Here is a 27,811-nt window from a genome sequence, read left to right as displayed (position 1 = left end):
CCTTAAAAGTAAGTATCCAAATTGCTACATTTACTGCATTTTACTATCATATCAAACATAAAGAGAAAAATCTAGAGGTTAATTTTTTAACGTTAAGGCTCTCTGAGAACCATGGTGGAAGTGCCCAGAGCATTGAAAATTTGGCCCCGTTTGCACACATGTACATACTTTTCCCTTACTTAATTTCATGTGACCTAAAAATCTCATCTTCCTTTTGTAGAAAGTTTCTTCTATTACAAATTAAAGTCTTCAAATTCATTTTTTGAAACCTAACAAATAGTCCAATAAAACGTCCAAATTGTAAACATCAAAGATACAGATACTATTATACAACTCAAAGATGCAGATCTAGGTTTAGCTGAATCTACCAGCAACTGAAGGAGTTTAGAGCACATTAAAATGCATCATTAGAAATTCTTCCATCAAAAACTTAAAAAAAAATTTAACTTGCCTTGTTTTCAAACGGATCTAGTTATATCTATAATATAATCAAAGTTTCACCAGATCTTCTCATCTTGTATCATAGCCTTCTAATCCATTTGAAACTGATTTTGAAGGGAACTTAAAGCCATTTTTAAAAATTTGCTTGTTGGTTGGTGCTTTTTCTGGCTATTGCTTCTAGAGCCACCAGTTTTTAGTTTCAAAATTTGCATGGCTGCCTTCTTGACTCTGCTGCAAGAGACATTCTTAACCATGGAGGTATTGCTCGAAATTTAAGTAAGATGGGCTTAAGCGTTAGGGTTATTTGCATCTTTTCCATTTCAGAGTCTATATTTTTAACAAGTTCCTAAATTCCACCTCCGCTTTGGGGCTTAGAGTTGCTGCTTACCACTTCTTAGTTATTTAAGAGTGGCGCTATCACCTTCATTACTTTCAGTTCGACAGATCTGACAAAACGGTTTCTGAGCGTTTAAGAGCTTTCATTACCGCTCGTATTTTCCCTGGTTTCAGGCTTACACTTAACCTGTCCTAGTATCAACCTCCCATCCGTGTCCCCGGCTTACAACTACACCCAAGAACATGCCCTTACACGCCAGCTCTTGAGGCGGGACCCAGCGGCCGTCCGAGGTAGTAAACAAAGCCTAGCGCAGGCGCAGTGGCGACAGGCGTGTAACCTGGTTTGCTAGCAGCCAATGGGATTTTTCGTACAGTAAAAAGTGGAAAAACAAGAATCTCCACACCGCTCTAAGGTGATACAGTGGTTGGCTGCTTCTGTTTTTATATACTTCTGACTTTTGTTTCTGAGGAACTTGTGGGGCCTTCGAGGCGTCGCAAGAAGCCCTTCCTAGAAGGGAAAACAGCCGCTGGCGTGTTGCCTATTTCTAGCCTCGTTTGTTCTCGCCGTGGAGTCTTGATATTTTTAACTTGATTACAACATTAAATCACTGCACCTGGTGGAGGGGAGAGGGGAAAAGCCTCACAACACCATTAAAAAAACGCTACTCTCCTGTCTGGCTCAAACATCGCGAGATTTGCCTGCGCGAACAGCAACCCCCGCCCCCCACAACTGTGTGCGGCTGCGCGTGCGCCTGACTTTTTTTTTTTTTTTTTTCGCGAAAACGTTTTGAAACTTTTTGGTAAATAACAGTCAAGCTAGTTAGGCTTGAGAGGTCGAGAAAGGTCGGAGGATAATTCACGTTGACGCGATGGATTCAAGCACACAACACTAGATTCTTCGAGATTTTGCCGCAACTACTCCACATGCTTGTACGGTCGTCCCTCTTTTCCTTACTGTGTGTCTGCCGTGAATTGTCTGAGAATTCAGCGAATCGAGTAGTAAAGGAGTGGACATGGGAGGGCCGTTCAGGCTTTAAAACCAGAGTGATGGGCTTTATGTATTTGGAAAGATAACCCTGGGAGCGACAGAAGGAATACATTTTTAAGGACCGTGAAAACAAAAATTTTTTTTCCCTTGGAGACCAAGAGGGATTGTGAAGTAAGGTAATACTGAGGGAAGGAGAAGATGGGAAATAGAAGCGGTGAAGAAAGCAGTAACTACACAGACCAGTGGAGAGGGGAAATTAGGAAAACAGGGCTCTTGGTAGTAGTATTCCCCAACACTACTTTTTTTTTTTTTTTTTGCACCAGGCACTAGTTTTGTGGAAGACAGTTATTCCACGGTGGGTGGGGGACAGGGGATAGTTTCAGGATGAGTCAAGGTCATTACCTTTATTGTGAACTTTATTTCTATCATGATGTTATCAGCTTCACCTGAGATCATCCGGCATTAGATCCCGAAGGTTGGGAACTCCTGCAGTAGAGAACGTTTCCCATCAGACAGTGTGAAGATGTTCGTGTTTGTAAACAGAAAGACAGAAATGCCCCCATATTTAGTTCCTCTTGAGTACGGTAGAAACTGGGGAGTCCCTAAGTGAGCGGGACAAGGAGGATTCTAAAAGCCAGAGTCCTGAGCAAGGGCTGAGGTTGGGATGAGGAAGTGGAGGAGTCAGGAATTCTGGAAGCATCTTAGGAGAACTGACTAACCTGACCTCTTTCTCTCTCAGGATACGTGGGACACCTGCACGAGCATTCAGTTTCTTCCTGCAGTGTCTGAAGGTGCTGCTGCTGCTGCTAAGTCGCTTCAGTCATGTCCGACTCTGTGCGACCCCATGGACTGCAGCCTACCAGGCTTCTCCGTCCATGGGATTCTCCAGGCAAGAACACTGAAGTGGGTTGCCATTTCCTTCTCCAGTGATAAAGTATGAAGTGAGTGAAGTGAAGTGAAGGTACTACCCGCACCTGAAGTGTCCTCGTCCTGTGGGTGCCTTCAGCCACACCTCAGGCAGATGCAGTGTGGACTTCATGGAGTGGAGTGGTGGAACTGGCTATCAAGACACCAGCTTGTTACAAAAATACATACTTTCTGCTTTTAGCCTCCCAGAGTCATTTGGTATGAGAGTCCATTTTGATATTGGCAGCAATCTTTAGTCAACTTTTGATTTTGAATATATTTTGATTTTTTATGGACTGTCTGGAGTACAAGGCAGAGGAACGATGCAATACGTGATTTTAGTCGACCAGCAAAGGAATTGCTTGTAGGTAAGCAATATAGCTTCATCTGTAAGGAAAACTCAGGATCCAGGTATCAATCAATAGAATGGAAGTGCTTCATTAAGAAAGGTCCAGTCCTGGTAGTCCCCTATTAAGAAGTTCTCCCTAGAGCAAATTCACTTCATTTTGGCAGCCTACAGTATAGCCTAAGAAATGGCAACCCCCTCCAGTATTGTTGCCTGGAGAATTCCATGGACAAAGGAGCCTGGCAGACAAAGAGACATGACTGAGCAATTAACACTAGGGTAACCTAGTAACTGGGCCACATGTGTGTCATTCATGAAAATGTTCCAGAAAAAAAAAAAAAATCCACGCATGCAATAGAATAGGGTTTCTGCATTGATGCCTTCGTATTTTGGTTTTAGGGAGTGGGATCATTCAACTGTAGGAGGTGTGATCTCTCAGTACGGTGTCACAGAAAGGGTATAGAATTGAGAATCAGACCTGGAGTTTGATGTTAAGGTATGACAGTCTCTCTGTGTGGCCTCTCTGAGCCTCGGGTTTCCTCTGTGTCAAATTAGAATAGTAGTGTCTTCTTCATAGGATGACTGTAAAGATGAAACAAGATATTGTTGACAACTGCATGAGTTACTAGCATAACTTATAGTGTATATTTAATAAATAAGAGTGTCTGCCTTGAGCTTCTCACCATTTATGCCTGCCATCTCCTCACCAAAATGTGCATGCTCAGTGTAGCATCTGTATTCAGAGAACCTTAGGCTAGATTCTTTACCTTGCCTGCACATTAGAATCATCTGGGGAGCTTTAGAAATTCCTAGTGCCCAGGCTTCACCTTCGACAATTCAATCAGAATCTCTGGAATTGGAACCCAGATATCAGTATTTTGTTAAAGCTCCTAATTTTGCTGCCAAGGTTGAGAACCACTGCTCTGACTACACAAGTGGTGTTGTCGGTACTTTCAAATGAGAATAATGAGAATCGAGGCTGTTTTTGTAGCCTTTCAGTGAGTAGATAATCACTTGGACAGGGCGGGATGGCATGTGTGGGTCACGAATTTGAATTTCTAAGAGAAAGGGTACTTTCTTGTAGGTTTCTAGGGATATAAGTAATTCAGAAGTTGAAACCACCTTACTACTGCTGTTATAGATGCCAGGATATTGTGGTTATTGGCAGGCTCGGCAGTGGAGAGTTCATGGAATTAAAAAAAAATACACACTAAGATGTCCATCATTTCTTCTGTCAGCTGCTTCCTCCCTTTCCTTGTCCTTCCTCTTTATAATATTTGCCAAATCTGTTAGAGCGTGTTGAGGGAGAAGCACAAGAACTCTGCTGCATCCCAGTGCCTCCAGCTGATTTGATCTACTTTATATCTGACTTTGTTGTTGTTTAGTCGCTCAGTCGTGTCTGACTGACTCTTTGCAACCCCATGAGCTATAGCACGCCAGGCTTCCCTGTCCTTCACTATCTCCTGGAGTTTGCTCAAACTCATGTCCATTGAGTCAGTGATGCCATCCAACCATCTCATCCTCCATCGCCACCTTCTTCTCCTTCCCTCAGTCTTTCCCAGCATCAGGGTCTTTTTCCAGTGAGTCGGCTCTTTGCATCAGGTGGCCAAAGTATTGGAGCTTCAGCATCAGTCCTTCCAATGGATGTTCAAGGTTGATTTCCTTTAGGATTGACTAGTTTGATCTCCTTGGTCTCCTTGAGCTGAGTCAAACTGACTGCCTCCTAAGAATTTGGATCAGAATATTGAGAGACTGGGTCATATGTTTTCTCCCCAGCTTTATGGAAGTATGACTGACAAATAAAAGTTGTGTATCTTTAAGGTATACAATGTGATGTGATATATGTACATTGTGATGTGCATTGTGATGACCACAGTCAAGCTAAATAATACCCCATCTCACATAGTTACCATTTTTGCATGTAACACTTGAAATCTCTCTCAGTAAACTTCAAGTATACATTGTTATTAACTGTAGTCAACATGCTGTATGTATATAAGGTCTCAAAAACTTGTTTATCTTATAATTGAAACTTCGTACCCTTGACCAGTATCTCTCTCCCTGTAGCGAAATCCCGCAGCCCTGTAACCACTATTCTACTCACTGTTACTATGAATTTAACTTTTTTAGTTTCCACATATGAATGAGATCATGCAGTATCTGTCTTCCTGTGTCTGGCTTATTTCACTTAATGTAAGGTTCATCCATGTTGTCACAAATGGCAGGATTTTCTTTTTTAAGGTTGAATAATACTCCAGTGTGTGTGGGTGTGAGGGGAGGTATTTGTATATCACATTTCCTTTACTCATTCATCTGTCAACAGACACATTGTTTCCACATATCTTGGCTATTGTGAATGATGCTTCTATGAACATGGGAATGCAGACATCTCTTCTAGACAGTGATTTTATTTCCTTTAGGTATATACCCAAAAGTGGACTTGGAAAGGTATCTAGTAGTAAAGAATCTGCCTGCCAACACAGGAGATATCGGTTTGATCCCTGGGTTAGGAAGATCCCCTGGGGGAGGCCATGGCAGCCCACTTCAGTATTCTTTCCTGGAAAATTCCATAGACAAAGGAGACTGAGGGGTTCTAGTTCATAGAGCTGCAAAGAGTCGGACACGACTGAGCTACTAGACAACAACAGTATACCCAGAAGTAGCCTTGCTGCATCATATTGTAGTTCTGTTTTGAGACTGGTTCATTTAGACAGAAGCATTGAATTTGTAAGGTCATGTAACTTGCAGAGAGCTGAGCCCACTATTTGTGCATCAGTAATCGGAACAAGCTGATTGCAAAAGAGAAGCAGGTGAATGCTGCCAATTAAGAGAGAGAAAATGGGAGAGAATAGGTCTTGTAGCCTCAAGAGATGGAGAAGGCGATGGCACCCCACTCCAGTACTCTTGCCTGGAAAATCCCATGGGCGGAGGAGCGTGGTAGGCTGCAGTCCATGGGGTCGTGAAGAGTCGGACATGACTGAGCGACTTCCTTTCACTTTTCACTTTCATGCACTGGAGAAGGAAATGGCAACCCACTCCAGTATTCTTGCCTGGAGAATCCCAGGGATGGGGGAGCCTGGTGGGCTGCCATCTGTGGGGTCGCACAGAGTCAGACATGACTGAAGTGACTTAGCAGCAGCAGCCTCAAGAGAGAAAGAGATGGAGTCGGTGGCTATCTCAGCTCTGACAGCTTTCTGTCCGTTACTTCAGTCCCATTTTTGGTCTCACTGCCACTTCCTGTTCTTGAGTTCCCTGCAGTTCTTCTTCAGAATCTTTATAATAAATCCACCTCCACCCCAGTGGCTTTCTTTTTTCCCCTTAGATAGCTCTCTAACGTGGCTAGTTGTGTTCTCCCTTTCCTCCTGCCCTTGGGATTAATAAAACCACAGTTTACCACAACAGGAACACACACATATGCAGCAGGGACACTTACTTAACTCACTACTGCTCAAATATGTCAAGAAAAAGTAGTTCTCTTCGTTGTTTTCTAGAGTTTTCATGTGGGTAGGTTATCTATTATTGCATAACAAAATTCCCCCAAACTTAGGAACTTAATAATAAGCATTATCTTATCATTTTTGTGGGTGAGGAATTTGGGAACAGTTTAACCAGGTAGTTCTGGCCTGGGATCTCACAAAGTTGCAGTCAGGATGTTGTCTGTGACTTCCCTAGTGGTACAGTGGATAAGAATCCACCTGCCAATGCAGGGGACGTGAGTTCAATCCCTGGTCCAGGAAGATTTCACAACGTAGAATACGTGCATGCTCAGTCACTTCAGTCGTGTCCAACTCTCTGTGACCCCATGGACTATGACCAGCCAGCCTCCTCTGTCCATGGGATTCTCCAGGCAAGAGTACTGGAGTGGGTTGCCATTGCCTTCTCCACTGCAACGTAGAGTAACTAAGCCTGTATGCCTCAACTACTACTGAAGTCCGCACACCCTAGAGCCTGTGCTCTGCATAAGAGAAGCCACCGCGAAGAGAAGCCTTTGCATTACAACTGGAAATGAGCCCTCCCTTGCTGCAACTAGGGAAAGCCCATGCGCAGCAGTGAAGACCCAGCAGAACAACAACAAAAGATGTCCTGTGGACTGCAGTCACTTGACTAGGGCTGGAGGATCTGATATCGGGGTGGCTCACTGCCCTGTTGCTAGTTGGTGCTGGTTGGTGAGAGGCCTCAGTTTTCCATGCGTGGACCTCTACAGCATTAGTGTCCTAATGACATGGTGGCTGGCTTCCCCAAGAATGAGTAATCCAATAGGGAGAGAGCCAGGCAGAAACTGTCCTTGCGATGATCTAGCCACAGGAACTACAGAGAATCACTTCTCCCACATCATTTTAACTGGAAACGGGTTGTAAGGATGGCCCATGTTCAAGAGAAATATTAGGTGTCATCATTTGAAGGGAGGCATATCAAAGAATTTGTGGACACATTTTAAAGCCACCCCAACTGTTTGATTACAGAAAAACCAACTACGTGTCCAGTTCAGTCTCAAATATAGTTCAATCAATTTCATTATTTAAGTGGTTCCTTTAAGTAGCATAAGTCTTTTTTGGATAAAAATGTGTCCTATTTCATAATGTTTCCCAAGGAGGTCCTGACATCTCTGACGATAACGTCCATTTGTATGAAGGGTGGGGAGGGTAACAGATACATCCTTGTGGACTCATGAGTAAGGGGTATTCCCTGGCTTCATTCTGGACCTAGTGTGTGCACTGGCAGGGTTCTCGCATGATGCCCCTTGCTGGCATGATCACTGGGGAACCTGCTGGCCTGTGATGCTGAAGCCTGGATCTCACGAATTCATGGCCCATTTTTGGCTTCAGGCAAATCTCCCAGGGAGGAACAGCCTCTCCCCTTTAGAGACTGCTTCTCCTTGGCTCTTGCTATCGAGTCACTTCACCTGACCACAGCAGGCCCTATGGCTGTTAGTTCAGCATCCATGCTTCAAAGGAACAGGAAACACTTGGGATGGTCAGCTGCTCTGTATGCCTGTGTACACTGTAGAAAATTTGCCATTGGCCCAAATGGCCGTGCGAAGTTCAGGATGAGGTGTGAGGGGCCTTGGCAGCTGTCTCCAGAGGGGAGCAAAAGCAGAGATCTTTTGCCCTGAGTGCTCCTCTCAACCTGGAGGTAACTTACTGTGGTATGCAGAGTTAGGACACCTATAGATATTCACCTTAGTACTCAGACCCTGTGAATATATTACCTTCCAGGGTAAAAGGGACTTTGTAGATATGACTAAGTTAAGGCCTTGAGAGAGGAGATTATCCTGGATTATCTCGTGGATCCAACCTAGTGACTTTCCAATCTGAGGTCGGAGTCACAGGGAGTGACTCTGGAATGGCTAAAGTTACCATTACTCTGTGACTGGAGTAATAGTTAAAGAGATACAAGATGGTTGGTTTTGAAGATGGAGTAAGGGAATTACGAGCCAAAGGATGGAAACAGATTCTCTCTCTGTAGTCTCCAGAAGAGAACACAGCCTTGCTGTCACCATAATCTGAGCCCTAAGACCCATGTTGGATTTCTGACCTACAATACCATAAGACAATAGATTTGTGTTTTTTGAAGCCATTGTTTGCAGTAATTTGAAAGAGTCACCAAGAGAAAATGAATACTTTCATATCCTTCTTTGGTCTAGAAGGAGTCATGTCCAGTGACTGGCTGCTTTATTCTCCTTTATCTCTTTGTCTCTGAACCTGAGATCTAGAGGGAAAGACTCTTACTCTCTGTGTGGCGTGTCCTTGTCCACCACAGAGCAGAATTTATTACTTTCCATTTTCATTCAGACGACAGAGTTGAAAGTACGGTACAGTAAACACCCACAGACTCCTCAGCTAGATTCGCCCGTTGTTACTTTCCCTTTCTGATTTTTTATGTACGTGTTTTTTCTTGTTTAACCACATGTGGGTAACTTGAATTCATCTTGACCTTTCATCCTTACTTCTTCAACGTCTCCTAAGAATAAGAAAATCCACTGGTTAACTACAATTCCTTTCTCACACCTAATAGAAATAGTGATTTCATGACACCATCTAATACAAATCACAAGACAAATTTCCCCAACTGTCCCCAAAATATTTTAGAGCTACTTTATATATTTATATATATATATATATATATATATAAAACTATTTATATATTTTAACTATGTATTTTAACTCTCCCTCCTCAGTCAGCATCTCATCAAATTATGTGCTTTGCAATTGGTTTTCTTTAGTCTCTTTAATCTGTCAAAGCTCACCCTTCTTATTTTAAAACAATGACCTTCTGATAAGTCCAGACTAGTTCTTTTGCAGAATATTCTATATTCTCAATTTGGTTGATTTTTTTCTTATAATGTCTTTGATTTGTTTTTCCAACTACTACTTTCCCCACCCCTCTCCCCTCCCTGAGAGGCACACTGTATAGAGGTTTGATTATATTCAGATAAATGTTTTTAGAAAGAACATTAGTAATGTTGGGTAGGTTATATTGCTTTACATTAGGCACTAATTTCAGGTTGTCCCGTTTTAAGTGTGCTCAGTCACGTCCGACTCTGCGCATCTATGGACTGTGACCCACCATTGCTAGTGATGCTAAATTTGGTCACTTGGTTAAGACGATGACCCCCTCTCCCAGTCTCACCATTGAAAGTTTATAAATAATCTACAAACAACCTGTTCCCAACAACTTTTCATCTCATAGTTTGAATATCTGTTGTGGTCCTTGCCTGAATCATTTATTACACTGGGGCTTGCAAAAATGGTGTTCAAAATATTATATTCTGCATTTATTAGCTGGCATTCTTTTGTAAATAGAGCTTTCCTTTAAGAGAACTTGTTTTAATGAATCTCTCAGTGGACAATTGGATAGTGGTTTGCTTTCAGTTTGTTTAAAGTAGTTGGAGAGCTCTTGTTTTTTAAAAGGATGTGTTAACTCAAGTTAACTAATATCTCAATAGCATCCTCAGTGTTTCCAGTTGTTTCCTTGCTTGGTTCCCAGGGGCTTTTTAAAATCCAAGCAATTCACCATGGTAGGATTTGAGGTAAGGTGGGTGAGAGGTTCACCAGTCTGTGGTAAAAGGGAAGAAAAACTTCTAGATGGGAATCAAGAACCAGCATGATATTTCGACTGCAGCAGTTCACAGGAAGATCAGTTTGTAGAAGTTAAGGATCTAAAAATTATTACCCATAGAACTGGCTACAGACTCTGGGACCCTTTGGAAAATGTTTGCCTGCCCCAGTCTGAAGGCCTATTCTATGGTACCAGACAATCTGAGTAAAGTCTTCTATATTTGGTTGATGACAAATAAAGGAATTTTGAGAATGGCTTTCAAAACAGTAGCTTGGATTTCAAGCCTATTGTCTTGCTGTACACTCCTGTTTTAAATTTTGGAAGCTGAATATTTATTCCTTCTTTTTTTCCCATCACTTTGGTAACTCTGAAGAGTGCCACATTCTCTATCCCCAAGGCCAACTGATTCCCCAGGCAGGCAGAGGAGAAAAAAAAAATCACGTAAGTTATTTTCAAAATATGACCCCAGTTACACAAATAGTATGGATTTGTGGGATTTTATGGGTTTGGATGGAAGACAACTGTTTTTTCAAAAAGGCTGGGAATAAGTTTGGTGATTATAAATATATTTTTAATAGAATTAGTATATTACATAGCATTTTATAGTATTAATATTTCAGATTATGATTCCTTATGAAATAATTTTTATTATTTTATCATTAAGCTATGATGTACATGTGTGGTCATTCTAAAAAGAATGAATAATTTGGTCTTTTTTTGCTCTCAAATGATTTAAAGCGGTCTTTCTGATTTCTTTTGTCAAAGGCCTATAGTACTGAATCACATCAGTCATATTAAATTAATAAGTTATTTTAAATGAATCCATTATTTATGATATAGAATAGTATAGTGTACCTGCTCTGGGGTCAGACTAAATAGTCCCAAGTCCTAGCTCCTATGCTAACTAGTGGTGTGATTGTGGGCATATTACTTCTCCCTAAGTTTCCTTGTCTGTAAAGCAGGAATGTTAATAACAGTACCTGTCTTATGGTTGGATGTGCTCAGTCGTGTCCAACTGTTTGCGACCCCATGGATTGTAGCCCGCCAGGCTCCTCTGTCCATGGGGATTCTCCAGGAAAGAATACTGGAGTGGGTTGCCATGCCCTCCTCCAGGGGATCTTCTTGACCGAGGGATCCAACCCAGGTCTCCTGCACTGCAGGTGGAATCTTTACCGTCTGAGCCACCATAATTTGCTGAGAAACATAATACATCACACCCCACTCCCAATATTTTTTTTTTACCAGTGTGATGAATGTTTTATTAAAAATACAATAATTTCTTTTACCAAGTCAGGCTAAACCTCCAAGGAGTCTATTAAATAAATGAGAAAAATACAGTTAAGTTTTTCTCTGGTTGGATAGGAGGGTTAAATGAGATCATGGCTCATGATAAATAATTAGCTGGTTCTGTTGTTGCTGTTATTATTATTATTATTATTCACTAAGAAAAGAGAGATGATATTAAGTCACCATCTGACTAATTCTCTTAAGAATTTCTTCAAATACATGTCCAACTTTCCTGATAAACTAATTTTCTGAAAGGGGCCAGTGTTAGAATTAACAGAGTTGAATTTCTCTGAGCCTTACATGGAAAAACTAGAATTAACTTGATTCTTATCCTAGAATAAAAGAAGTAAACATGTCTTAAGCTGTGGACATTAGGCCAGGAAAGAGCTTCAATTTCATGGAATTATACTGGAGCTTCTCTATGCTACCTCTTTTCTTAACAGAATTTGCATTACTGCACATTGAAAGTCAGTATTTCTACCTGAACCCCCCCATAGAAATACAGTATTCAGAATTGCTATGCTTAGAATTCTGAGTTAGAAATAAACAGGTTATGTGTATGCCTAAAGAGACAAATGTATAGATTCAGTTCCTAACTTGGGATAGTCCAAATGTTATACAAGGGATTGACCTTATTATTCAAATTGTTCTTTATTTAAAATAATCCAGCAAGTCACATTAAACAATATTTATCTTTTCTCCTGTAAACTCATAAAGCATTCACAATTGTTCCTAGTTCAGGTGTAGGTCTAGTGTATCTCCCACTTAAGACTAGATAAATGGCCTCACAAAAGCCAGAAGCCGCAATCCAAGAAGTATGTTTCCTGTGTTCTTCCACCCCCCCCACCCCCTCACCCCAACCCTGCTTTCTGATGGCACACCACAGTCGTTCTGTGAAGCTGGCATTTTCATTGTGTTGCACCTAAATAGATTTTTAAGGAAAGAAGCAGTGAAGGATGGAGGGAGTCACCATCACAGTGTCCATACTAATTCCTAGAATCCTTTCAAGATTTAGGGTCAGCAACAATTCAGTAAAGAAGGGGCCCATTAGGTAAATTTGGCTCTGAAAATGCTCATTGAAAGTCCTCCTCTGCAATTCAGTTCTGTTCCCTCTTCCTTTCTTTAGTCAGCAGGGTCCCATGGTGACTGGTTCTGAACACAGTCATCCCCTTCAGCGGTTACCTAGCACCATGGCAACCGGACGTCAGCAAAGCAGGAAAGACCCTGCACAAAACAGCTCCTACCAGACTCGCTCTCTGCCTCTTAACTCAGCCCTGCCTGAGGCCTAGGGATGGGGCTAAAGACATCTGAACATGCACACTCAAGAAACCTACATATTTCTGTGGTTGTGCCTGTGAGCATAGATATATGGGCATATGGTAAACTGTGTAATGAGAATTTCCTCTCCACCCCCAAAACATGGAGCATGTTTAAAGGGTGTGGATGGATGGTGGGATGGGGGTGGGAAGGTAGACATTTGATGATATGTAAAAATTATATTTGTGTTTATAAATAACAGTAAGTTGACATTAGAGGAAGTTGGAGTCCTACTTATATGTGGCCAGGTGTATATTTAGACACAGAACCTCAGGGAAATATTTTTTAAATGGTTTTATTTACCCGAGAGTGAAATAGACAAATGAGCGCTGAGGGGGTATAATGCTGTCCGTGGTGCTGAACACTTGATTTTTGTCAGATATGCCAAGGTGGCTCCGGAGGGAACTTAGGGAACACCTTGCCAATTTAAAGTACAGACAACAAGGAAGAAAGGGAGGGCCTGGGGAGAAAGCATCCTTTCCTTCCCTTCCAAGCAATTCTGCATGTCCAGGATAAAATGTTCAGATGAGAAATAAAAAAGAACGTGGAGAAGGCTAGAGGTTTGGATGGTTGAATCTTCCCCTTTTCATATGGAGATTTTTGGTTAGAGCCAATCAGGTCGGAGATTTCTGCCTCTGTGCTCCTGAAAGGAAAAGTGAGGGGGAAGGGAGAGAGAAGCTGGCCACATTCTCCTCGTGAGCCACATGATCCATTTCCCATGTGACACATTCCAGAGCCCAGGAAAGGAGAAGGGAGGGGCACCAGAAGAGTGGGGCTGGGGGCGGGAAGATGGTTTAACAGTCAACCCTGCACGGCGTCATCTTGTCTTCCTACCAGGAAGCAGGCTGTGAGCCAAGGGGAAGGCAGAGGACAGATATGACTGTGTTTCCAAGCTTCTGTGGTGGTTTATGGCATCCTCCAAACTCCTCTGCAAGGGCTGATCCTGACCAAGACGACCCAAGGAGACCGTCTCTGAAATCAAGTCCAGATGAAGGTATGTGCTAAAGACCCCGCGGTTTCGTGGCTGAAATTTGGCTCAGAGGATATGATACCTTCTGTTTTCCAGGCCATTCAGAGATTTTGTCTTGGCTTACATGCTGGTTAAGGGCTTTTGATTTGTCACAGGTCCAGAAAAGATGCCTAGGTAGTTCTGTAAAATGCATAATTCACCACAGTAACTGCCTATTGAAGAAAAATGAGATGGACATTGTATACAGTGATAATGAATAAAACAAAGCACTCCCTGCTGAAACAGATTTTTTTTTCTTTGAATCCTGGAAAGAGGGAAAAAATAATATTACTGACACTAGCCAGATTTCATATGTCACTACAATCAAATCCTGCTTCATGCTTTTCAGCTGCTTATTCTGTGTCCATGTTCACAAAGGTAATTGGCTGTGGCTGAGGGAGCCTGAGTGGGCTAGCATGCTGTTTCTTTGTGCTGTGTGATCGTCTTCCTTCTCATGTCCCTGATACCAGGAGTGCTTGTGATTGTTTTCAGCTTTCTGTTAGGGATGGTAGGCTGTCCACCAAATCTCGTATCTTTCAGAATAGCTACCAAGAAGGCTCCCAGGAAGTTCTCAAAGGAATCTTCCAGAGTTATAGGCTAAAAGAATCTGCCATGCACTCAAATCTTGATCCTTTTGGTTATTTCTACCCAGCACAAAGAGAGGAACTAGCAAATTTACATTTTATTTTGTCTTTATTTAACAAATACTTATAAAGTTCTTGCTATGTGTAAGGCATCATTCTAAGCACACTCAGTTATTTAATCTGTATAATAACCTTCTGTGGGAGTTATTATTAGTACCCACATTTTGGAGATGAAGAAACTAAGGCACAGAGAAGTTAAGGAACTTTCCCAAGGTCACACAGCTATCAAATAGGAGAAATGGGGTTTAGACTGAAAAAACTTGACATCAGAGTCCATGCTGTTAATCACTGAACTATGTTGCTTCCCTGCTTTCATTATTTTAAATGATGTCAACAGTTGATTTGGCTACAAATTGTGTTCAGCTGACACTACTAGAACATTTAATTGGCTTGCCTGGCTAAAACAGATCCCCAGTGTAGTCTGTATTTAATTTTGAATTATCCCACTAGTCACATTCTGTACCCCCAAATAACTCAGTAAGTAATTGCCTGTTCTTCTCTTCCCTTGTGCTGTATAGATATGTGGTAGTAAAACACTGTGTTGCTATGGTGACCAAATGATATCTAAAAGGAAAAAAGAAATCTAAAATTACATCATGGTTGATTTTTTTTTTTTTTAATCAAACCCAGAAACATTCTTCCATCCTCAGGACCTAGTAACAAGACCAGCCTAACCATATTATCTTTAACAGTACTTACCTGGTTTTCAAAATAAAATAAATAAATTAAAAACTTATAAAATTATAAACATAAACTATGTTTTATCAAACTGACTAGAGTTATTGCTTTAAAATAACATTATCATACTTTAAAATAGGGAATAGACCTCTCTTTTACAAATTATCTTAGGTTTTATGGGAAAAAGAGGGATTTTTTAAATTTCTGGTTTACTTCCTCTTGGTCTTTGTCATTTCTCTTCTGGCCCCTGACAAGAAAAGATGACATCTCATTCTTATATGCTGTGGGAAAACTTACAGAAGTTACTGGATGGGTCAAAGATACAGAGAGAAAGAAAAGGGGGGAAGGAATTCAAAATTTCTGAAATTCCTTACGGTATAAGGTGTTTCCCTTCAGGCTTTCACTGAAAAACGCTTTGAGAGGAGCGTGTCTCCCTGACACCTTGAATTTTATTGAACTTTAGTTCTTAGATTAAGCCTTTGATCCTTGCTGAAATCTACATTTCCCTGGAACAAGTACACTTAAGACTATCATAGTCATCTGAAGTCAGCTTCTGGACAGAAGGGACCCACTTCTTCCATCTCTGGATTTCTAGCACTTAGCACCTAGCTTGTTTATAGTATCATCTCAATATGCACTTGTGAATGAAGAATGGGAAGACTGAAGACTCTGACAGCGTTCTGGGGTCCCATATCTATTTTGTTTTGCATGCTTTTATGGGGAAGGGTATTAAGGAGGTTAAAGTGTAGTAGGAGAGAACTTGGCAACAGTTAAAGTTATGTCTGAAATTTACATATGCTAGTCAGACCAACCTTGGAGCAGACTAGAGTTCAAGAAAGATCCATAAATTTTTTTCCTGGTGATTACCAAGCCCCCTGACATTTTATTTATATTTAGAATGTAGTTCTCCTGATACTTGTATTTGCATCTAGGTGGAGGCACCCTGAACAGTCTCATTTTCCTCTGATGTTTTTTTGGCCTGGCATCATTGAGATAGTTCACCTTGGGCCAAGAGAGAATGCCTTGAGAAGATCAGTTCCTGCCCCAGGCCGTCCTGTCCTAACCAACCATCCCTCCCATTCCCTAGGACATTGCACCAAGATCCCATCCCACTGGACTACAGGACTCCTCCCTAGAGAACCATGGGATCTTCAGAGTCAGAATGGATTGAGCCAGATTGCCGTTTCCATACTGTGGTGACTAGGAGCTGAGTACAAGAGATTGTCTCGGAGTATCTTTAAAGGTTGCTTGGGATTTGAATTTAAGTTATCAGGTTAATAACTAGGCTTAAAATAGTTACCCCTCCTGATAGCATAAACAAATATAACCCGTTCTATTCTTTTTCCCGGCTTTGCTAGTGGCTCAGTGGCAAAGAATCTGCCTTCCAATGCAGAAGCCACAAGTTCAATCCCTGGGTTGGGGAGACCCCTGAAGAAGGAACTGCAACCCAAGCCAGTATTCTTGCCTGGGAAATCCCATGGACAGAGGAGCCTGGCAGGCTACCATCCATTGGGTCGCAAAAGAGTCAGACATGACTTAGGATTAAACTACAATTCTTTTTCCATCTGATTAAGGATCGTTAAGAACATGAAGAGTGGGGTTTGTGGATAAGGTGTGTGTCCTTTAATCCTGTCTACTCATCCTCCCAGCCTTCAGTGTGGCCTGGAGTGAATGAGTTGTGGAAGAGAAACAGCCCTGCTGGAAACACTGTGCAGCTGGGCCGGTGCTGCTTGCCCACTGCACGCTTGCTGGCCTCCTCAGATGAGCAGGGCTGTGCACACAAGAGGCTTGGATCTAGAAGCCTCTCTGGGTTTCCACTCATCCCTCTCAAATCTAAAAGGGGACAGTCCTCTCAACCAGCTGAACAGGAGAGAAAGTGGAGAGGCTCCCCTGGAGGAGAGACCTTGCTAAGAACACTTTCAGCTTGGAGGCTGGAGATGAAAGAAGAAATACGAAGAGGAATAGTGAGGGTGCGTGAAGCTTGTGAAAGTGACACCTGGGTCCTGCCTTTCCCTCACAGTAACTTCCGGCTGTTAGTCTGCCCTGCCCACCAGATTATCAGATCCTTTCCTAGGATGTGTATGTGGGGAGGTAGAAGGAATAGAGACAAGGATCAGTGTATGGGTGCAATTTCTGCTCTGAGTCCAGACAAACAGTGGGTTGAGATGAGAGGACAGTTTAAAAACCAAAAGGGCAGTCACCATCATGAATATATTTCCCTGTTTGTAGCATCATTTTTCCTGGGCCCAACTTGGAAAGCGCTCATCTCTCAGAGCCTGTCATTCAGTATATTTCCAAGGCACTGAATGACTGTCATGTTTAATCTTGATGGAAGCTCTCTGATATGTGTTACTAGACCCAATTTCTGATCAGGAAGCTGAAGCTCAGGATAACTAATTTGCCCAAAGCCACACACAGCAAATAAAGCCAGCATCTGAATCCAGGTCTTTCTGGTTCCACTATGTCCCAAAGGAAAATTCTTTCCTCTAGAGTAATAATAAATACAATTCTAGAAAATTTGGAAAATATAAAGACATATAAAAGAATAATGAAAATAAAAATCAGTTGTGGTCTGGCCACCTAGAAACAACTTATTTTTAATTTTTGGTGTTTTTCTTCTCAGTCTTTTTCAATGCATATAGTGATAACAAAAGTAAACATTTGTTAAGCTCTGGCTTTGTTCTGGACATTGTTCTTAGCTCCTTTTTGTGTCATTTTTTTCTCACAATAAATAAAGTGCAGAGACTGTTACTGTTCTAATTTAACTGGTCAAGACAATAAGCACGTAGATGTTAAGTAACTTACACAAGTCACAGGTGATTTGAAACCCAGGCAGGTTGGCTTGAGAACAAGGTTTCTCAGCCTCAGCACCATTGGCATCTTGGATCAGACAGTTCTGTGTTGGGAATGGAGCATTTGTCCTCTTTACTGTAGTATGTTTAGCAGCATCCCTGGCCTCTACCTATGAGATATCAACACTTTCCTCCCTGAGTTGTGAAAATCAAGAGCATCCCAGTATTGCCAAATGTCCCCTGGGAGGCAAAATGACCTCTGGACCACTAGTCTAAGAGCCTGTGCTTTGAACCATGTATGGTGGTTGAGATAACATAGCCTCTTCATATTTTAAATGTGTTTCGAGTATTTTCTTCTACATGTCAAGAAAGAAATACACCTTTGAATTTGGATACAGGCTATGAAACCCGCCTGGGATGTCAGTGGCTTTAAAGAGCATAGGTAGGAAATTAGTTACTTCCAGAAAAATGCTCATTAGTGGACTTTTGTCACAGGTTTATCTTATCCCACCATTTCCCAGTGTGGAGAATGTGTTTCTCTCATTACTTTTTCCATGGTTCTGTGCACCTTTAGCCTTCAGGAATTGGGATTTCAAGCATACACTTATGGTATAGCAGGGCAATGCTTATCAACCAGTGTCAAAATACGTCCCAAACAAAGGGTGTCTGTTGCAAATAATTTCTAGCTCAATAAAATACCAAAGTTTGCTGGTTATTCATTTTTAAAAAAACTTATTATAATAAATTTAAGGATGTCAACATAATTTTTTTTTTTTTTTCTACTTGACTACATGACTTCTTGGCTTGAAGACTGTGGTCTGAGTGCCAAGTGCTGCATGTAATTCTGGATGTGTCTGTAGGAGTGCATCACATGTATGGACTCAATGTCACACCTGCCTCCGAAGAGGAAGTTGAAAATTGCTGGTATTGGTGATTTCGGTCAGTCATTGCTTATATGCAGAGAGGGTTAAAATAAGCACTGAGAAGTGATAGCAGTAGCATTTTAACTGATAAAATGTCTAAAAATATATGGCACTAAGATATGTTATTAACCATGTGAAACACATGCAAATACGTGTTCAACCATATTTTTAATCACATCTGACCACAAACGTAGTTGCATAATTTGTCCATGAAAAATACATGTGCTGCACATTCAAATCTAGCTTCTCCATGAGCTTGAGGGTAGCTTTCTTGGAAAACCATGATTGAGGACAGTGGTGCAAAATTTACCCAGAGTGTTGATGTGAACTTGATGTGAGACAGCATGTAAATGCTTCTGAAAGAGAAGTTTTTGGTAACTCACTATTCAGTGCTTATACTCAGTTCTTAATGAATCCTTCACCTGCTTTTCAAAAGGCTGTAGATCGCATCCACTGTTCAGCTCTTTGCTTTGAGTGTCATGAATCTGGTCTTTGCCTCCCCACATCTCTCCTATTTCAGTCTCATGACTAAAGATGTTGGTACTGAAATCAGAGATTGGAAATGAAATTGAACATTTCTCTCCCAAACTTGAATTCAACGAGCACACAGCAGCTGTTCAAAAAATGTTTGTTGTAATAAGCTGAGTTTACTGAGGTGCAAATTCCTTGGCCAAATTATTTTCTTCAAAACTTGAAAGATCCCATTCTAGGAAGAGAGGTGGAAAAATTGGTAGAGGACAGTCAGGGTTTCTAGCAAATATTTCTCCTCCCCAAGAAGTCTGGTGTTACCCAGGATGGGAAGCAAACACAGGTGGCAGGTTTTCTTAGACCAGACCACTTCTGGTGAGGAATCTTCTCTAGGAGATTGTTGGCACATCCAGGGTAACTACTGGAGAAGGCAATGGCACCCCACTCCAGTACTCTTGCCTGGAAAATCCCATGGATGGAGGAGCCTGGTAGGCTGCAGTCCATGGGGTTGCTAAGAGTCGGACACGACTGAGCGACTTCACTTTCACTTTTCACTTTCATGCATTGGAGAAGGAAATGGCAACCCACTCCAGTGTTCTTGCCTGGAGGATCCCAGGGACGGGGGAGCCCGGTGGGCTGCCATCTATGGGGTCGCACAGAGTTGGACACGACTGAAGCGACTTAGCAGCAGCAGCAGCAGGGTAACTACTGAGGAGGGCTAGGCTGACCCCTCAGTACAATTCATCTCTCCTTTGGAGACCCAGACTAGTGACCTTGGACTGGACCCCAGCATCCCTTAACAGATTCCCTTTCCTCCCATCAGAGTGCACTTTCAGGAGGCGCTCTCCACCAGCTGAGAGTGGTGGCTTATAAGTTAAATGAATTCGTGTTGCTCGTTATGATGTCTGCCTGTCAGTTTTAGTTCATACAGTGAACATGACCTTAGAAATTATCTGGACCAACTCATTTTTGTTGCAGACATGGAAACAGAGATTCAGGGAGATTAATTTACTTGAGGTCCTTACACTGATATAAAAATAAGACCTGGGTTTTTTTTTTTTTTTTGCATTTTAACGTTTACTTTATTTACCTGTTTATACATAACCTTCTTCTAGAAAGGGTTTAAGGTGGCTTGAAAGAAACCACAAGTACACTAAGTAATTATAACAGAAGAATCAGAAATGAAACTATGCAAACTGCTTATACAATCCTATTTGTTTGCTCTGGATGGACCACAAATTTTGGTCTAACCTTTTTAGCAGGCAGTCAGAAAAGGAAACTTAATTAGTTACATCATTTAGTGTCTATAAAACAAAAACAAACCAATTACCCAAGGGAAGCACTGTTATTCCTACTATTAAGACCAGAAAGAAATTTCTCTTAAGAGGCTTCATGAAGAGGTCAGTGTATGATGTAATAATCAGTGTTCTCAGTAACAACCTAATGGGAGACACAAAGATGAATTTCACAGGGCTCCCTCTTCGACACAGGCAGATGGCATCACAGCAACTTGAAAATCAGGAAAAACGATTTTATCACGAGTCTGGGGATTGAGGGGAGAATACAATATAATACGGTCCAGGTACTCCATTCTCTCTGCTCAAGTGAAGCCAGATACATTTTATTTATTTATTTATTTTTATTCTTCCAATTTTATTTTATTTTTAAACTTTACATAATTGTATTAGTTTTGCCAAATATCAAAATGAATCCGCCACAGGTATACATGTGTTCCCCATCCCGAACCCTCCTCCTCCTCCTCCCTCCCCATACCATCCCTCTGGGCCGTCCCAGTGCACCAGCCCCAAGCATCCAGCATCATGCATCGAGGACCTGGGTCTCTTAATTTGCTGTTCAGTGCTTATAATCAGAATTATAGCTTGGGTTTCTCGGCCTACAGTCTAACATTAAAGGTGAAGTAGAAAGTACTACGTTCTTTAAGATTTGGAGGGTTTCTGATATCCTAGATACTGGTAGGGTAGTGGAAGGTGATAGAATGGCTGGTATGAGTTTCATTGTTCACACTTGGTTTTATAACAAATCGGTATTGAATGTTTCTGTTGCTGCTGTCACAAACGAACACAAACTTGGCCAACACAATTGCAGCCATTGATTATGTAACAGTTCTGCAGATCAGAAGTCTGGGTGGGCTTGGCCGGTTTCTCCGCTTAGAGTCTCACAGAGTTTCAAGGTGTTGACAGGACAGCACTCTTTGTAGAGGCTCCAGGGCTGATTCCCCTTCCAAGCTCCTATCTGTGGTTGGTAGAATCCCGTGCCTTATCCTTGTAGGACTAAGGGCACGTTTCCTTGATGGCTGTCAGTTGGGGGCCACCCGTAGCTCCCCAAGGCTTCCCCCTGGTTCTTGCATGTGGGTCCCTCCACCTCAGAGCCAGAGCAGCATATCAGTTCCTTCTCACTCTTAGAATCTGTCTCTGGCTTCTATTGTAGCTCTCTGCTATCAGCCGAGAAAGTTCTATCTCTGAAAGGGCTCATTAGTTTGGGCCCCCTGGCTAATTCAAGATCATCTTCCCATTTTAAATTGCATAACCGTGATTGTATATGTAGAGTCCCTTTGCTATTTAGTGTAACATTCACAGAGGTGGAGGTATGGACGTCTTGGTGGGGGGGGTGGCATTCTGCCTGCTATACACGTCGTCTGAGCGTGTGCTAAGTCGCGTCAGTCGTTTCCAACTCTGTGTGACCCTGTGGACTGTACATGTTAGTTCCTTTAAATAATGGCAAGGCTCCATCCTACCAGGACAATGGGAAAGTTGGTGCCAAACATTAGTAGGATTCTCATCCTCTTTCTAGGACTCGGGGCTCTTACACACTACAAAAAGATAGGGTGGCCCCTCTAGGCTTGGATCCCCTGATTATAGCAGAGATGTATTTATGGCCTGAACTGGTGTGTGTGCTTGAAGGCTGGTGAAGCTGCTAGATCAGTATAGCCCCCCGCCCCACCCCTGACCTGGAGCAGTGGCCTCTTTTCCAGCTGGGGAACTCCATTCCTTGAACCCACCTCCCTACCTGCAAACCTCCATCACCATCTGTCCCTTACCTGGAGCACAGTGCGGAAGTGAGGCAAGGGTCCCAGGCCTGCCTTTTCTTTTTAATTGCTTTATTTACATGCCATAAAATTCATTTGTTTTAAGGGTACAATTCAGTGATTTTTGTTAACATTTACAGAATTGTACAACCATCACATAATCCAATTTCACAACCTTTTCATCATCCTCAAAAGATCCCTTGTGCCCATCCAGGACTCCCCTTTGCAGGACTCCAGGGGGCACAGCCACACTCCTGTTTCAGAGGTCCTAGTTTCTCCCTCCTCCCCTGTACAGAACTGCAGAAATTCCACCCCCTCCCCCGCCAACCAGAGAACCCAGCATCCAGAAAACAAAAGCCAAGGAAACAAACAGGCTTGTCTCAGGCCTGGTGAGAAACTCTCCTCTAAGAGAAAAGAGTGCTTAGCCCTGGGTTCATTCTCAGCAGAGGACAGGAAAAAAGTCCCAGCAAGGAGCACAGTGCACGCACATCAGTATCTCAATGACTTAACCTCTCTCTATACCAGGCAGTGGGGTCTTCCGGTTGCACTTCCCAGTGGGCAGCCACTGACCCCGTGGAGCAGTGACCTTCAGAGGGGTGTCAGACCTCTCTCCTCCCTGATTCTTTACCTCTCTTTGCTTATAGAGTACCTGATGGGCACATACTGGGGAGTAGGGAGGGAGAACGGGGAGCCCCTCTGTGGTACCAGAGTGAAAGGAGGTACCCAGAAGTACTCTGCCCCTCCAGGCCCCGCTTACTCCTTTCTGTCTTCCCTGCCCCCATGTGATGGGGCAAAGAATTCTGAGTCACCTTAAGAACAACAGCCTGTCACAAGAGCAGAAGGCCAGGCCCCAAGGAGCCTGAAACATTGTTCGGGATCTGAAAGGAAGCTGGGGATCCAGTAGTGACTGCATTTCCTTGGCCTGTGTACTGTCTGCAGCAGGAGTCCTGGCGAGTCTACTGCAGAGGACCCTGGCCTCTGTCCCTGCTTCTCCTGCCTCCATGACTTCCCCAGTCTCGAAGCCCAAGAAAGGGGCCTCCTGCCAAGCTCTTAAAATAGCTCTTTTCTTTCACACAACTTTTAACAACTTACTGTCTTTTTGGGGGATTGTGCTAGGTTTTCGTTGCTGTCTTTCTCTAGTCTTGGAGAGTGGGGGCTACTCTCTGGTTGGGGTGCACGGGCTTCTCGTTGCAGTGGTTTCCCTTGTTGGGGAGCACGGGCTTTAGGGAGTGCGGGCTTCAATAGATTTAGTGCGTGGGCTCAGTAGTTATGGTGCACGAGCTTAGCTACCTCACGGCATGTGGGATCTTCCCGTGCACGCGTGGGAAGTCGCTGCAGTCATGTCCGACTCTTGGCAATCCTATGGACTATAATCTGCCAGGCTCCTCTGTCCATGGGATTCTTCAGGCAAGGATACTGGAGTGTGTTGCTGTGCCCTCCTCCAGGGGATCTCCCCGACCCAGGGATCGAACCTGAGTCTCTTATGTCTCCTGCATTGGCAGATGGATTCTTAACCACTAGACCACCAGGGAAGCCCACAACTTACTGTCTTTATTTGTGCTTATTTCTTACTCTTCTCTCCACCCCTCCACAACTAGGCTATGACCTTCCCTGAGGGTAGGGACGCAGTTTTGTTTGCCATTGTATATCCAGTTCTTAGTACATTCTGGCGCATTGTATGATCTTACAATATGTTTATGGAACGATGAGTGAATTAATAAAAATGGGCAAAGAATCTGAAGAGACATTTCTCTAAACTTATATGTCCAGGTGCCACCTGGATAGCTCTGCTTGAATATCCAATAGGAATTTAATTCAGCCAAAATAGAATTGCTGATTTCCAGTTCCCCAAACTTTTTCTTTCTGCGTCTCAGATCCTAAACTTAAGAATCATCTCCATCCCCTACCCTGTCACACATCAGCAAATCTTGGTGGCTCTTTCTCCAATATGTTTTCATTATCCATCTACTTTTTTCCACTTACACTGCTACTGCCCTGGTCATCATGTACCTAGGTAATTGTAAGAGCCTCTTAACTGTTCTCTCCTCTTCTACTCTGAGCTACCCACACAGCAACTAAAGTTGTATTTTTAAAACACAAATCCGGTAATACTCATATTCGTCCATTGCTTAAAGCCTGCAGTGGATTTCACTGCAATAAGAATAACACCTGTGCCCTACAGTGCTATATGTGACCTAATCCCTGCCCATTTTCTTTCTTGAGCTTGGTAAACCATCTGCCTGCAATGTAGGAGACCTGGGTTCGATTCCTGGGTGGGGAAGATCCCCTGGAGAAGGAAATGGCAACCCACTACAGTATTCTTGTCTGGAGAATCCCACGGACAGAGGAGCCTGACAGGCTACAGTCCATGGGATTGCAAGAGTTGGACATGACTTAGAGACTAAACCACCACCACCACCACCATTTTCTTCCACATTCATATACTCCAGCCTCAAAACAAGCTTGTTCTGCCCCAGGACCTTTGGACTCATTCTTCCTTCTGCCTAGAATGCGTTCTGATTTCCACATGGCTGGCTTCCTGTAAATGGGATTTAGCTCTAGTATCATTTCAGAGAATCCTTCTCTGATGACTATCTGAAATAAGATCCTGCATTTAGAGGCAAATAACAGAAAACTAGAGTCCCTTGGACTGCAAGGAGATCCAACCAGTCCATCCTAAAGGAGATCAGTCCTGGGTGTTCATTGGAAGGACCGATTTTGAAGCTGAAGCTCCAATATTTTGGCCACCTGACGCGAAGAGCTGACTCATTTGAAAAGACTGATGCCAGGAAAGATTGAAGGCAGGAGGAAAAGAGGATGACAGAGGATGAGATGGTTAGATGGCATCACCGACTTAATGGACATGAGTTTGGGTAAACTCTAGGAGTTGGTGATGGACAGGGAGGCCTGGCGTGCTGCAATTCATGGGGTCGCAAAGAGTCGGACACGACCGAGCTGCTGAATTGAACTGAACAGAAAACTCAAAAGGGCTTAAGACCTCAAGGACTACTTAATAAGTAGTCTGGAGGCAGGTGTTCTGGCAGCTCTGTAATGTCAGAGCACTGAGTGGTATCTTTGAGAGTCTTAGGACGTCCCTTAACCTCATAAGATACCACCAATTGCACTGATATCATTATGTGACAGTTTACAAAGGCAGAAAGTGAGGGATAGCCAGGCTCATAAGAAAGAACACTCCCGACATGCCCTTTTCCTTTTATTAAGAAAGATTTTTTCGCGATGCTCCCAGCACCCTACAAGGAGGCTTTCTCTTGTCTCAGTGGCCAGAGGAGATGATGTTGATATGACCACCCCTAGCTACAAGGGTTGGTAGAAGGTGATTATCTTTCCTTGTCAGCCTCTGGAGACAAGGAAGGCAGGGGAGGTGTTGGGAATGGCCACTGGGTGACCAGCCAACCACCCACTTGCCATCCCTTTCCTGCCCATTCTGGACCTTCATTCTGCTTTGTTTTTTCCCATGGCACTAACCATTTATTAATTGTGTACTTTTTCTTATTTAGCTATGTAATATTATTTCTCCCACTAGAGGAGAGCTCTAGTTTACCTCTGTATCTCCAGCAATTAGCCCAATCCTGGCTTCTCCTAGATGATAAAAAGTATCAGATAACATGTGATTGAGGACTGCTGTGTATATATCCTGTCATAACAAAGTGGTCATTTCGTAGGGTGAAGTTTATTGCTGTTTGTTTCTTTCGCATTTTATCTGACCACAGACTTTGTGAGAACGGTAGAGAGACAGGAAGTGTTATTCAGGCTTCCACATAGATCCGTACTAAGTGGCAGCTGGGGTGGGAAATACTGGATCGTGTCGTTTATACATTCCCCCAAAGAGGAGCCGGTACGGCCTAACATTTCCTCCTGCAGCTAGGTCTACAGAGAGTCTGGGGAGGATTGCCCCTGTGATCAACGTAAACCTCCTTGTGGGTGAAGCCTGGGCTCCTTTCTGTTGGACTTCTGTGGGTCATGTATCTCTCCAGTGCCAGCCATACCCACACAAAACTGTCAAGTCGATGGCGTTTATCTTCTTCAGCTTCAACCTTTCAGCCTCCACCCATCCCTTCCCACAATGTGACACCCCACCTTCATTCTCTCCAGATCCTGACTGTTGCTTGTGGCATTGGCTTTCTGGCATCTCTTCTGTTTTCATTTTCACTAAGATCATAGCTCTCCAAGATAGAAAGGGTCTCAGATATCACCACTGTTATACTGATAATATGTTTTAAATTTTACTCTTTCAGAAGCATTTACATTTTAAGCGGCCCTTTGGTGCTCACTTAGCAGCATGTATACTAAAATGGGACTTTGACCCTAAAAGAATGTTGCTCTAATGGTGAGAGAAGCAGAGGGCATAGAAGCCCTCCTGATTTCTGGAAATCACACCAAGAATGCTGACTCTGTTTATTTCTAATATTTTCAAATTTATGTGAAAAACAAAGAAAAAGGTGAAGGTAATGAAAGAAGAATCGTGGTGGTGGTGGTTTAGTTGCTAAGCCATATCTGACTCTTGTAACCCCATGAACTGTAGCCCACCAGGCTCCTCTGTCCATGGGATTTTCCAGGTAAGAATACTGGAGTGGGTTGCCACTTCCTTCTCCAAAAGAAGAATATAGTTCCTTAACTCTAGATATCTAGAATTTCTCACCAGCAATGTCATTATTTTGGGATATTTTGTGATGTTGTGTGTGTGCTTAGTCGCTCAGTCGTATCCGACTCTTTGCAACCCCATGGACTGTAGCCCACCAGGCTCCTCTGTCCCGGGGATTCTCCAAGCAAGAATACTGGAGTGGGTTGCCATGCCCTTCTCCAGGGGATCTTGCCAACCCAGGAATCAAACCCAGGTCTCCTGCATTTGTGATGTTAGAAGAGGCTTTTTTGAAAACTCTTTCCTGTTCAAAAAAAATCATGTTCTCCTTGAAAGCAGAACAAATATTCAAACAAAGAGAAAATGTGCCACATCTGATCTCAGGAAACTGCTTGATCTCAGTTGGGAAATAGATTGAAAAGCTCAGACCTGAAAATATTATGGAGAAATACTTATATATATTATAGAACCAGAAGAAAGAGAGAGGGGCATTAGGGAAAATTTCAAGCTTATAAGTCACAATGCCAGGAGTCTCAGATGGTGGAGAAGAAACTTAATTTTCACTGGAATTATGAGGTTCTTTTGCAATTATTCAGAATTATCTAAAGGAAATAATTTAAGCAGGATAGTGTCTGTATGCTTTTGAGAAAGACACAGTCAATCTAGTTAGATTATCAATACATATTTTGGTTCAGGGTATAGGAAAAAGTTTCATCTGGCAAAAAGAAAGGAAAGTCACTCAGTCGTGTCCAACTCTTTGTGACCCTGTGGACTATAGCCTACCAGGCTCCTCTGTCCATAGGATTCTCCAGGCAAGAATACTGGAGTGGGTTGTACATTTCCTTCTCCAGGGGATCTTCCCGATCCAGGGATCAAACCCAGGTCTCCCACATTGCAGGCAGATGCTTTACCCTCTGAGCCACCAGGGAAGCCCTCATCTGGCAAATATGTCACACACACACACACACATA

The 27,811-nt window shown here is 42.8% G+C and overlaps 1 protein-coding gene across 6 annotated transcripts in view; it reads left to right on the top strand.

Annotated features, from left to right (window-relative positions):
* The first annotated feature begins 1,271 nt into the window (after positions 1–1,271).
* Positions 1,272–27,811, top strand: part of GPR19 (G protein-coupled receptor 19) — a 38,642-nt gene continuing 12,102 nt past the window's right edge. Inside the window, exons 1-4 of one of the 6 annotated variants that reach the window (XM_070371115.1) lie at positions 1,281–1,941; positions 2,505–3,039; positions 13,518–13,674; positions 16,099–16,254. The gene's annotated coding sequence lies outside the window, so the exon portion shown is untranslated. Of the gene's footprint in view, positions 1,942–2,504; positions 3,040–10,449; positions 10,518–13,517; positions 13,675–16,098; positions 16,255–27,811 lie in introns of all 6 variants that reach the window. The other 5 variants (XM_070371113.1, XR_011464277.1, XM_070371114.1 and 2 more) reach the window with 5 other exon arrangements.

Source organism: Bos mutus, chromosome 5 (assembly GCF_027580195.1).
Source record: "Bos mutus isolate GX-2022 chromosome 5, NWIPB_WYAK_1.1, whole genome shotgun sequence".
NCBI lineage: Eukaryota > Metazoa > Chordata > Mammalia > Artiodactyla > Bovidae > Bos > Bos mutus.
This window is presented reverse-complemented; position numbering and strand designations above follow the sequence as displayed.